This window comes from Montipora capricornis, chromosome 1 (assembly GCF_036669925.1).
Source record: "Montipora capricornis isolate CH-2021 chromosome 1, ASM3666992v2, whole genome shotgun sequence".
Classification (NCBI taxonomy): Eukaryota; Metazoa; Cnidaria; class Anthozoa; order Scleractinia; family Acroporidae; genus Montipora; species Montipora capricornis.
The window spans coordinates 44,617,964-44,622,963 of NC_090883.1; the positions used below are offsets into that span (position 1 = coordinate 44,617,964).

Below are 5,000 nucleotides of genomic sequence, written 5' to 3' on the forward strand. Positions count from 1 at the left end.
GCAACATAGGTTATGGAGACCGTCTGAGCTGCTGGTGCGCTTTCCAGAGGAATTTGCTCGGTAGATGGAGCTCCGTTTGAAGGAACAGCTTCTACAGAAGTTAAAATCGTCACTTCATCGTTTGGATTAATTGTTTTATTCCTTCGTCATACACCGGATTCACCACTGTATCAAGATGAGCTATTTGAACGGCTAAGAGAATTTTTAAACAGTCTTGACCTTAGCCTTTGCAGAGATCAAGTTATCGGTGCTTGCTGGCTGACTCCACCGAATTGCCGTTTGAAAATGCCATTGTCATCTCACATCAAATGGACAACGATACTGGCTGCGTCTTACTAACCCCGCCGGACAGCTGTTCAAGTAAGGTAAGTTGCAATCGAGCCATTTGTGGTCTCGTAAAACTGGGGCAAAATGAAAGGAAAATTCTAAAAGAAGTGTCTTATGTTTATTTTTCGCTTAAAATGTTTGTTCGCGATAGATTTTCATGATCCAGAAGCTTATTTCACATTAGGAGCCTTGTAAACGTTCTTTTCAAGTCTTGCGAACATTGTTATTTTGATGAAAGCAACAGACTTTCGTATTTTATTTCCTAAGCTTATTGTTAATTGACGATTCAATACCTACTTAATGTTCTACATCTCCGAACATGAAGGATTGCCAAAGTAAAGATATCAACACCCCTGGAAAACATAGTTAAGACTTGCTTATTGCCTTTTTTTTCTAGATCAACTGGAATTCGTGATGATGTGGAGTTTTTACTCGAAGAAGAACTGAGCAGTATCCAGCTTTATGAATTGCACATGGTTTATGCGAAATACTACTTCTGGGTTATATTGGGCTTTTGCCTTATAAATTGACTCTCTTAAAGATGTAAATAATGCATTAAGAAGTTATGGCCCTAAATCCTTCAAGCGTGATAGGCTCACAGAACAAACAGAAATTGGAAAACACAATGTCGATGTCATGTGTGCGAAAGTAAAATTGAAGCTTTCTTTCTAAATACTTATTGCTATGTGGCTCTCCAGAATGTAATTATTCATAGATGTGTGGCTTTCCAGGATTTAATTCATTATCAATGACATTTTGGAACACATTACGTGTAGCTTGAGCCTAAGGCTTGTGACTTTCTTTCGACAATAATATAAACGTCTGTCAAATTTCCATCATTTGAGGCTTTAGTATATCTAGTAGGAAGTAAATACATGTAGAATGTAGTCTGTCAATATTTTACTACAAAGGTATCAATATTATTCTTGCGTTAAGGTCACACAAAACGTGGCATTCTGGCCAATCTTGATGAAATTGGGGAATATTCTCTTCCAATATTTTAAATCTCTTCTGCATAACTTAACTGATCAGTTTTCAGCTAGAACTGGTGATGTTAAGAGTAGGATCCATATAGACCATCATAGTGTGCAACTGTTGCTTTTAAAAAATCCTTTCCTATTGTCAAAGCTTGGTTATACTAATGAAGGTGACAGTGGAATCCAGATGTATCGTTGGAGTGTGCAACTATTGACTTTTAACATTCTTGTCCGATTGTAAAAGCTTGGTTACTAATGAGGTTGATAGTGGTATCCAGATGTATCGTCGGAGTGTGCAACTATTGACTTTTAACATTCTTGTCTTATTGTAAGAACTTGGTTACTAATGAGGTTGATAGTGGCATCCAGATGTATCGTCGGAGTGTGCAACTATTGACTTTAACATTCTTGTCCGATTGTAAAAGCTTGGTTACTAATGAGGTTGATAGTGGTATCCAGATGTATCGTCGGAGTGTGCAACTATTGACTTTTAACATTCTTGTCTTATTGTAAGAACTTGGTTACTAATGAGGTTGATAGTGGCATCCAGATGTATCGTCGGAGTGTGCAACTATTGACTTTTAACATTCTTGTCTTATTGTAAGAACTTGGTTACTAATGAGGTTGATAGTGGCATCCAGATGTATCGTCGGAGTGTGCAACTATTGACTTTAACATTCTTGTCCGATTGTAAAAGCTTGGTTACTAATGAGGTTGATAGTGGTATCCAGATGTATCGTCGGAGTGTGCAACTATTGACTTTTAACATTCTTGTCTTATTGTGAGAACTTGGTTACTAATGAGGTTGATAGTGGCATCCAGATGTATCGTCGGAGTGTGCAACTATTGACTTTAACATTCTTGTCCGATTGTAAAAGCTTGGTTACTAATGAGGTTCATAGTGGCATCCAGATGTATCGTCGGAGTGTGCAACTATTGACTTTTAACATTCTTGTCTTATTGTAAGAACTTGGTTACTAATGAGGTTGATAGTGGCATCCAGATGTATCGTCGGAGTGTGATACTGTTGACTTTAAACAGCCCTATCCTGATGTAACAGCTTGGTTACTAATGATGATGTCTGAAATATTGGTTAAAGTTACTAATATTCATTAAGGCGTTTTGCCCACGTGTACTGCATCAAATCGAGAATAGCTTTTGGTAGCACTAATTTTGAATTGGAGTTATCTGTTTGTTTTTGTGAGCAATTTACGACATTTCTATAAGTAAATCATGTTAATCTGAGTAAAAACTAGGTGTGTTTTTAGGCAGTGATAAAATACAACCACACCTGCCCGGATATGTTTTTCTAGGAAGAATATACTGAGTACATATTAGTGGATGATGATTATTGTCTCCTGATTATTACTTTCTTATTTCTTTTATAGTGGCAATTTTAATTATTCATGACTGAGTTAAGGAGAATCAAACTGGGTTAAAATGATTTTAACCTAAATTTCATTTTGAACTATGACAATGATGAGTTGAATCGAATGCAAACTGATGAGCAATTAGCAGACAAGCAATACAATTTTTGTCAATGAAAACGAAATGGGGTGTCCCAAATAAGAAGACCCGAAGACCCTGAAAACTCGAAAAAGTAACCCAAAACCCACAGTTTTGGCTAACCGTAGGCCTAAAGTTATTTTTTTGAGTTACCTCAAGCGAAGTTCAAGTCCTTCGTTCCCTACAACTTGTTTCAAAGTGAAAGCTGGGCGATCCGCCATATTTAGATGAGTAACCACTCTCCACATGTGGCCGGACATCTTCATTTCCCGTCGGATGTACATGGCCCTGTTACACTCTGAAAACCAACTTTAGGCCTAGGGTTGAAGGTTTTGAGTTACTTTTTTCGAGTTTTCGGGGTCTTAGGTTCTTCGTTTTCGAGACACCCAACAAAATGCCCTTTTTATAATGTACTTTTTGAAGCAGTGTTACGAAATAGCAAGAAATTAAAAAAGGACAACAAGTACCAGTAATCTTGCTATCTGATTGACTAATTGAGAGTCTTGACAACGCTGTTTGCGTCATTTTGGGAAATAAACCAATCATATTGCTAGCAAGTTTTTGACAACGCTTCGCTCTTTCTTTTTCTGATCTTGGGCACGCTCTGAAATAAACATTTACTTTGAGGTTGAATGAATAAACTCGAATCCAAACTCGAACATGCCTTCCTCCCTGAATATTGTGGTAAAAAAGAAATAGAATGTAGGTCAGAAGTTTCTGTACTCTTATAGACAACGATATTCGCCATCACAGGTCAACATTGTGACCACTGTGATTAATATCGTTGTCGATAGGAGTACAGAGAACGCTGAACCACAACATTCGATTTATTATGTTACCGAGCAAAATTAAAGACGAAGACGTGGTTTAGCTGCATATAATTTGGCTAGTGTTTAAATTAATTTACGCGTTGGTGTAGCTCCTTGAGTTAACATCACAAGCGAGATCTTTATGCGTATTGTACTTTCTAATGTCATTTACGTTCTGCAAGTTTTTAATACGTGGCATTTCAGGACTCACTAAGTAATTAAACATGAAAGCGTGGTTTAGCTGCGTCGAAATAAATATTTGACGGGAAAAGTAATGATTGTATGCACCGGCGTATAAAAACTACAAAGGTAACGAAGAGCATTAATAAAATGTTGCTTCTCGATTTGTTTTTAAATTATCTCCTTGTCAAGTCGCGATCCACAGTTGAGAATTTCACTCAAGTCAAATCAGGACGTTCGTCTGCTGGCATGCATGTTGAGAGTGTTTTAGAGTGAAGTTGTCTTAGATTTCTTTTGGAAGAATCAAGAGAGAGACCATTCAAAGTTCCCCTCAGTCTGGCACCCGAGTTAAACAAAGGCGAAAGGCAAAGAACAAAAAGTGACATTTTTCCCTTGGGATACACGCTTACGCTTGTATGTGTAAGTGTATTAGTATTCGCATAATTTTTATTATCTCGCAGCTTTTCTCGACTGTCAACCCTTTGTCGATGCTATGTAAATTCCTTTCTTTGGACAAAATATAAAACCCGAAAACCAACAACCAGATGAGTCTCTAATATAAAGATCCTGAGTCACGTTTGAACGTTGGTACGAACGACACTTTCAATTAACATGTAATAGCTCTGTTGTCTTCCATCGTTAAAGTTCTAATTTTCATGTGTCTGCCGAGTGAAATAAACGTCAACCAATTTCGTTAACAAGACATTTGCTGACAGCTTGAAGGCAGACTTTAACGCCTTGGGCTTTCAAAGTGTTACATTCACCACTGTACCGAATTTCAAGTATGAAAGGAATGCGGGGATAAAAACCCCGCATTCCATCAGGATACTTCCAGATAGACCCCGCTGCGTCTCGTCATGAACGACTGCGAAATTCTTTGCTGGATCTTGGAAGGAGATTGCAAAATAGTCCACATGAAGACACTGAAGACTTTGTTATGTTTCGATTACGGATTACGGCATATAAACCGTCATTTATTACATTCTGAACGATATACTGAAGTCGTGCGGTCTATTTCAGCTGTAATAGTTTTGTTGGAAAGTGAGGAAGAGAGTAGGGTTAGTCACAACTTTCCTGGGTATACGTGGCTCCTCGTGGTTCTGTAAGAAGGCCAACGTTTGATATTCCACGAGAGCAGCTGGAATATATGATCAATTAAGATATCCCTTTATCAAAGATAGCGGATGCCTTGGGGGTGTCA

The 5,000-nt window shown here is 37.9% G+C and overlaps 1 long non-coding RNA gene across 1 annotated transcript in view; it reads left to right on the plus strand.

Moving 5' to 3' along the window:
- LOC138045856 (uncharacterized) overlaps positions 1-1,971 on the plus strand; it is a 2,380-nt gene extending 409 nt beyond the window's left edge. Inside the window, exons 1-2 of the long non-coding RNA XR_011131679.1 lie at positions 1-365; positions 725-1,971. The exon at positions 1-365 is cut by the window's left edge and continues 409 nt beyond it. This is a non-coding gene — a long non-coding RNA (uncharacterized lncRNA). The remainder of the gene's footprint in view (positions 366-724) is intronic.
- The last annotated feature ends 3,029 nt before the right edge of the window (positions 1,972-5,000 follow it).